General features: G+C 45.2%; 1 long non-coding RNA gene across 1 annotated transcript; it reads right to left on the reverse strand.

Annotated features, from left to right (window-relative positions):
- Nucleotides 1-318: 318 nt before the first annotated feature.
- LOC114014529 (uncharacterized) lies at nt 319-5,915 on the reverse strand. Its single transcript, XR_003558060.2, has 3 exons — nt 3,286-5,915; nt 3,027-3,137; nt 319-2,568 (listed from the first exon to the last, which is right to left on the reverse strand). It is a non-coding gene; the product is annotated as an uncharacterized LOC114014529 (long non-coding RNA).
- Between the last annotated feature and the right edge of the window lie 2,262 nt (nt 5,916-8,177).

Below are 8,177 nucleotides of genomic sequence, written 5' to 3' on the forward strand. Positions count from 1 at the left end.
CAGGGAGGTGACGTGAGCGCGTATCCCAAGGGTGGGTGCCAAAAATCACCTCTTCTGTGAACTGCATTTGTAAAAGCATGATGCTGGAAAACCTACACCTACCGTTGGCACTGGTCAGATGTTACCAGCCAGGGGTGCGAGCGGTGCGCAGGGTCGGGAGAGGGATTTCTCCCTGCAGCAGTCCCCCGCAGAAGAGATGCTGGGATGCCTGCCGCTGGATACTCTGCCTGCGTTTTAAACCTGGCTCCCTCCTCTTGGTTAAGAACCTTGTTAGGTTCTCCCTTGGGCACCTACACAGCATTACCTGAAAGTCTGCAGCAGGGAGAGGAACGTGAAGGATGCCCCCAGCTCCTGGAGCGGAGCTGCAGGTACCAAGCCCGGCCTCCCGGCGAGGGCTCAGTACCGACCTCGAGGCGGAGACTGTGGCTCCAGGCCAGCTCTGGTGTCAAAAGAAAGCAGCAGCAGGAGCAGAGACTCAAAAATGTTTCTGTGCTCCTTGCTTACAAACACCACCAGTCTTGTTACCGGCACGCAGTATAAAGCCTCAAAGATTTAAGCGTCGAGGTGTGTTAGTTAAGGCGGAGTGAAAAGCATTTTTGTATCAACAGATTTTAGGCTTTCATGCTAATTGCAGGGTTAGAGTTGTCTTTGACAACTGCATCTCCTCTTGCTTTACAAAAGGCTGAGCTGACTGACATTGGTGTTACACAAGGAGACTTGCAAAACACGAGGGTCAGCAGCAGCGCGCCGGTCACTCATGAAGAAATCCAGCACCCCGGTCTTTTAGGAGGCAAATCCGTCAGTACGTGAGAGCTGCAGTCAGAACCAGCTGAAAGCAATTCTCAAAGCGGCTCAACAATAAAAGCCCTACAGTTTAATAAACTAAACTGAGCACATTTCTGGAAAAAGAAACATTAGCAAGAGCTACTACAGGGGGGAAGAAGGAAAGGGGAGAAGGAAAGGGTTTGAGTAATTTTCTGCCTCACCTAACCACACCGCAGCTTACAAACTCTACTTGACATGGGGCCAGCAGACCTTTATGGTATTTCCTGCGTAACAAGAATTAAAACAATGCCGGTATGGTTATGCAGATTACATCAACCGCGGCTGGGGCTGGGACAGAAGCAGGGTTTGTATCCCTGGCCAGCAGAAAGGCTTTTAGGCAAGCACACTGCTGCTGGTGATGATTATATCGTGTCCTCCAAACGCAGCACTGCATTAACGGGTACAAATAACAAAAAGGAACGCAATTAACTCTGCAGTGGTGCCTCCCAAAAATGTAAAAGTGACACCGGGCAGCGCAAATCTATTCTGTGCAAACGGCGTGAGTCACGTTCCCCTGCTGCGTCCTGAAAGGGCAGGGGTAGGAGCTGCCACACTTGAATGGCATGAGGGATAATGCAGCCTGCAAAAAAAATCTCTCACTAACGTGATGTTAAAGGCAAGAGGTACGTCACAGGGCTGCTTGGCTGGGGCTCCCCTGGGGTTTGTTTCATGACTCAGATACCTCCTAGCTCCCAGCTAGGAGCCAGTCTGAGCTGACTTTGGAATTTAACACAAATATTTGATTTGGCTGCGATTAATACATGTGTCCAGGAGTTTACAAAACTGTCAAATTCGTCCCCCAAAAGGCAAAGTTCTGTTTGGTGGCATCTATGCATCCCCTTTGGTGTAGCAATAGACTTTACAGCAGCTGGTGAATTATAATTACTCTAAAACAGAAGCTTCAGGGGAGGGAAATTAAAATACCTTGTGAAAAACACATTTGCTAAGCAAACCCTGGGGTGTTTTTTTAATTCACTTGTAGTCCCAGTATTTGGGATTTCACTAGCATTTTTCCATTTTCAACTGCTTCAAAAGGAAATGTGTTTTAGTGAAAGTTACTCTTTCCTTCAGAGGACTCGGTGCGCTACCCCTGTGCTGTCTGTGCAGGCGATCAGGGCCGGAGCTGGTGGGGCACTTGGAGCTTCTCCTGTCAGGAGTTAAACTTTTCTTTGGCCTCAGTTCAAGATGCACAGCTGTGCTCTAACTGGTATAGCCTGGCCTTTATCCTGTGGACTTCAATAATAAACCTTATGCATATGCAAGGAATTTGGAATTAGGAACAACAGAGATCTCAACCATTTGCCCTTTCTTTAGGTTTGTAGCTCTTGAAGTTGCTTCATTTCCCACCTCCCATCCCCGGTGTCATTTTCACCTGGCTTTTTTAAGCAGCACACCTACAAATGATCACCAATTAAAAAGTTAATAACATCCAGGGCTAAGAATCTCAAGTAGAGCTAGGAGGTGTTTGTACTCAGGTCAGAGATTAAATCAATTGTTTCAGAAACAAGAAATTAACTGACATATCTCTGCAGATTATTTGGATAACTGTACATTATTCACTTGCTGGTATATATGTAAATACTCAAGTATTTGTACATGTGGTCCCTCCCGAGGAAGCATGCACAGCGGGCAGAGCACAGGGTTAGAGGCCAGGACTCCCGAGGTCCAGTCCCAGCTCTGCCCCTGCCTCACCTGTGACCTTGGGCAAGTCACTCAGCCTCTCTAATGCCCCAGTTTCCCCATCTGTAAAATAGGGATAATAATATTTACCTACCTCGCAGGGGGGGTTAGTTCATTATTTATAAGCACTTTCAGATCTTCAAATTAAAGGCGCTATATACATAAGTAGTTAATATTCGTAGCAGTAGTATGTACTTTTATTTTCTTACAACTAATTCAGGTTAGGATTTAACTGTATGTCCGTTACGATAGTTTTCCACATAGAAAACTAGCATGGTTTCCCATGACGGGAATTTAGGGGCCTTCTGCAGTAGACAGAGAGCAGGAGCAGCATACCCTGGAAGCCTAAACTCTTCAACACCCTTGCTTTCGTGATTTATGTTTCACCCTTAATGTCACCTTTACTGTATTTGTGTTTCATCCTTTTTTCTGATGGTACATGTAACATAATTTTTAGCAGAAACAGCCACTGTAAATATTAAGAGTATTTAAATAAATATATTCATGTATAAATACCTTACCTTTTAAAGAGGTTAAAATTGGTTGATGCAACAGATTTCTAAGCACGGGGAGGTTCCGCAGGCAGCCCAGCACCGATGCACACGCACACAGCAGGATACTGGAGTAGGGCTCTAGGAAAATTTCCCCATGTCATCACCTCCTCCGTTGTCACTTTCCCGCCCATCACCGGCGAGGGCAGCAAGTGACACAGGTGACAAAGTGTCACAGGAGGGTGCACAGCACGCTGGGTAGGGGGCTGGAGCAAAACTGCCCTGCTACCTGTTTTGCCCCGAGGAGCAGGGTAAGGCAGCTCCCGGACACGCACCTCGGGCAGCGGCGCGTTCCCAGCGTGACGGTCCTGGAGAAACCTTTCCTGGGCAGCGGAGTGTCCCTGCCGGGGAGCTCCTTGCCCAGCCCTCTCTGTAGGTGGAATTTGTTTTTCATTAGCGCTTACTCAGGATAAAGGTCTTTAGTTTGAGTGACGGGAGCTGTAAGTTGACTTGCCCAGGAAGGGCACAATGAGCACTCTGAGCTCCCTTCCAGGAACACGAGCAGTTGCAGGGTGTTTGCACTGGGTATTTGGACAGTTACTAACAGCATAAGCAAGGATCTGACTTACTGCTGGGTTTTGTAGCGGTTAGAAAACTCCATGAGCACCTGCTGCTCTCACACCATTACGTGTATGTCCCACTTCCCTTGGGACTTCTCAGCTTTGCTTTGCTATTTCTGCTTTCCTTTTCAAAAGGCCAATATCCCAAAGACAAGCAAGTTTCCAATCAACCAGGACAAGTTTCAGTTTTGGTTTAACTTCTGCAAGTTCTCCTTTAAGCAGGTAACTTGTCCTGCAGTGTGCTAACACTGTCCCACAGACACATCCATGAGAAAGATCCGTGCAGCTTCAAAGGCGGATTTCCAAAAAACCAGGATCACCCTCCCACCTCCGCTGCAATTCCACAGTCAAACAAAACGGCAAAAAACAGCCAAAACCATCCAAACCGCTAGGGCTGCCTCGAATTAATGAAAGTTGTTACTTAACTTAAAACCCTCTGGAGCTGTTTTTTGCGGGGGGCGGCGCTGTAAGGACCTCAGCCTCACACGAGGGACTCGCCAGGCCATCGGCACGGTGGCCACGGTGGCCCCGGCCAGGCAGACGGCACAGCTGGTTGCAGCCTGCCCAGGTGTGCTGGGAGCACTGGTGACTCTCATTCACATCATGGTAAGATTAAATGGAATCAGTGAGACCACAGTGAATAATAAATCAGCTCACTGGAGGAGCATCTAAAATAAACTGTTACTAAAATAATCCACAGATTTCAGCGAATGTGCAACGTGAAAGCTAACAACTATAAAGTCAGTCTCTTGCTGGTTTATTTATTTTTTTGGAGGAGGAGGTGGGGAGCTCTCTGTGCTAGCCATGTTACCATATTTTCTAAACATTTCTAGTTTGATTCTATTTCATTTCCACACTACTTCTTTCCCCATTTCAGGCCATTACACTTTTACAAACAAATAATTTATATACTATACACCTAACTGCCTCCACTCGGAACAACTACTGCTCTGGAGTAAATTCATGACCAAGACCGACTGTTTGAAAAAGAGAACAATGCTTTATCTAAAAAAGTATATTTAAAAGGCAGAAGTGTTTGATCCTTATCTTCCGAATGTTTGACAGTATTTTATCCTTCAGGGAAACACTTTTACCTGCGCTGGTTTTTTAAGGTGTGCAAAACAAAACAACCGTAACAGCAATAGAGACCCCCTCGCCCAGCTCCAACCACCCACAATTTTAAAAGCCAAACGGATCTTGCGGTTCTTTCTTTACATCCCGACCCTTCTCAACCAGTGGCTCACCAGCTACGGAAAACAGTGTGGCCCATTCCTCCTGGCTAGCACGTCCTCCTTTAGCACGGATTATTTTGTTTATTTGGGGGATTTTTTCCCCCCTCCTCTCCCATTTAAAGCATTTCCATATCAGCAGTAACCCCTAAGCCAGAAGAAACGATGCGCTTAGGACAAAACGTGATCAACCAAGGCGCTGGCCTTTTAGCACATTAGCTAACAGAACACTGTGATACCTTTACCCAACAGAGCGAAATGCCTTTTGACTATAAATAGTTGTTTTTGAGCAAGGGGGCACTTTTTGGTCTAGCTATTTTTTGGGTATTGTACAGTCTTATTTAAAAAACTACTGAATGTGTTTTTAAGGCGGGTCTGGGAACTAGAGGGCTAGGGTTCTTTGGGAAGCAAAGGATAGTAGCAGATGCTTAAGTACTCTATTTTCTATATGGCAAGCCCCAGAGACCCGGGCTCACTCTGCAAGCAGTTTTTTTAAGCGATCGAGTTTTAATATCAAATTAAATCTTCATTTAAAAAAAGCTATCACAGAAACAGCTTCACACCTGAGCATATTTTCAAATGCCATTTTACTTCATGGGATAAAAAAAGGTGAGGCTTTTTTTTCCTCCTCCTCTACTTCAGTTTTGGTCAAAAACTTGATGGCCTTTTCCAGGCAAAAGAGCTTTTAGATGTTTTAAGAATTTTGCATATGTGAAGACAGAGTGGGGACCTCAGCATTTGCCAGTTGGGTAGTAACAGCCACCCCTAGAGAAAGGGGGGGAAAGAAAAGGGGAAGAGCAAAAAGCAAAAACAAACGCTTAGTTTTATGTACTTTTCTACTTGCATCTCCTCTGTCCGTAGTGCAGACTCCATGTCATACCCTCGTATAACATGTAAAAATGAAATTATGTACATAATAAATAAAATTATTTATTTTATGTGTATTTTTAGCTTAACTATAAACTGAAAAAATAAAAAGCATTTAATTTTTTTCCCAAAAATGTAAGCCTATTGAAATTCAAGGTGTTTCTACCTTTTCAGATGTAACATTTCCAGCTGCCTATTGATAATAAATATTTATGAACAGCAACAAATCTGATGTTTTATAGTTTTTTAAAATCATGTTCAGCACAGACTTCTCAAGGGCTGTCAGTGGTCAGAGGAGCACTTAAGGGCTCCGATTCTACAGAGACTTACATTGGTCTTTACATAAAAAAGCCATGGTCCGGTCCTGCGTACCCACAGTGACGCCGACCGCCCAAATTTAAGCAGAGGTTCATGAGCAAGGGCTGAACACCACCCGGCTGCAAAAAAAAAACCACCCCAAAACATTCATTATAGCCTGTCTACAACAGAAAATAGCAAACCACTGGAAGTGTTGGTAAATAAAATGCGCTGCATGAATGCAATTACTCCTCTACAAAGAAGTCTAAGTAAGTGTAATACCATTTTAATTTGCTCCCCAAAGATATCCTTAGACCAGCGGAGCTACATCAGCCGCACTGGAATATAGCAATATAGCTAATGGTGTAAAAGAGTCATTAAGCAACAACATATAACTGTATTAACATAATTTGCTCATGTAAAGCTGTCCTCCAAGCAAATCGCATTAAAAGTACTGCAGGCGTGCAGATACATTTCAACAGGTTTCCATTAAGTACCAGAGGCTCTTGGTCAAGCCTCCAGTAAAACAAGAGTTTCCTCAAGTTAAACAACAATATCCCTTCCCTTGAAATGCAGGAGATCCTCGCAGCACAAGGGGTTCAACACAGACACCCACAGAAACACACACAGTCCACGCCAAAAGCTGTAGCAAAGCCCAGGGCCACCGTGATCCACAGCTACAGAATTGTAAAAGACCCACATACAGACAGGCAGCGACCTTTGGTTTTGTTTTAATAGAAAAGGACGTTTCAAAGTTGGATGTGCACATTCCCACGCAGGTCAGAAAGCCCAGAAGTTCAAAGTCAAGGCACTCCGAGTCCCCAGTTCTGCTTCTTATTCTAGAAACAGGAACCAAACTGCACCTCCAAATTGCTTCCATCCCCCCAGCGGCACCTGCAGAGGCGGATGGGCTGCAGCAGAAAGTACCGGATTGGCCCAGGGAGGGAGGCGGCAGGTAGTGGAAGAAGTTTTGCAGTGTATTTTATCTCCTTTTACTTGTGCTTCCTGACAAGTAACACAAATCACGCATTCACCTGATCACCACAAACATTAAAACAAACGTTTTTTGCTTTCAACTATGACAAGTATTAAAAAAGGTACTGATTTAAAGAGTCAGAAACCAAAGTTTTCGATTGGATTGGAAAATGCAAACAGGCAGAGTAGGGAACAGGAAAAATACATAAAGGAGAGGATAAAGGGAGTTAGATGGGCCACTAATTTCATCATTCGAGGATATTTCACTTCCTCTTAAAAGCCAGTTTTCTCTAACACAACGAAACCAAGCAGTCGTCACAGCTATGAGGACAGAACGACGCTTTATCTTGGGGTAGCCCCCAGCACCCTGAAGCTGGCAGCAAAACGGTCACCTGCTCCAGGGAAGGCAAGACTCAGCATCTGGAATAAAAGTATTGCCATAAACTGAGCCTAACGCCTAAGAACACCCTGCCAGGACTCAGGCACGTGCTCCTGTCACTGCAGACTGCCCCACTTGCAGAGATGACTGAACAGCAGTAGCTGCCTGCGTACATGCTCTTAGCCTGTGGCTCGCACCTGCTGAACTCTCACACTTGCCACAACTCAGCTGACTGGGAAATCTGGGAAGCAGCAACGACTTGATCACACGTAGGAGCTTCTAGATACAGGCCTGCCCTGCAACATTTAAACTCTGATCTTATTTCAAAGCTATAAAGTCCTGGTCCAAAGGTTTTATCTTCCTCTCTTATAAAAAAAGCAGTTACTTAGAAGTCTGGGTCTGGATTTATATGTTGAATATCTTCCACATATAATGCAGTCTCTGACAGTGTAATTTTATAAAAGAGAAAGGCATCCAGCAGCACTGCAGAGAGAACTGGAAGCTGAGTGAGCAAAACTGAGCTAGAAAAACAACTTGCCGTAGGAAGGGGTTCGGTGTTCTTATGTGGCCAAGGGGCAAGCAGAGCACAGGAGCGATAGCCAGCGATAGCCCAGCAGGCTAATGCTGCTGGCAGGCGGAATCGGCGCGCGTTTTCTCTACAGTATTTATAATAATTATCTTCAACAACAGATGGATTTTACAATTCAAAAGACTTCAGAATCATGCCTCTGGCGAGCAGCAGTAACGCAGTGGATGTTAATGCACGCAGAGTAGAGCAGGACTAGCAGTACGCCGGCCACGGAGGAGGGCTGCA

The sequence above is a fragment of the Falco cherrug genome, chromosome 15, assembly GCF_023634085.1.
Source record: "Falco cherrug isolate bFalChe1 chromosome 15, bFalChe1.pri, whole genome shotgun sequence".
NCBI classification, from domain to species: Eukaryota; Metazoa; Chordata; class Aves; order Falconiformes; family Falconidae; genus Falco; species Falco cherrug.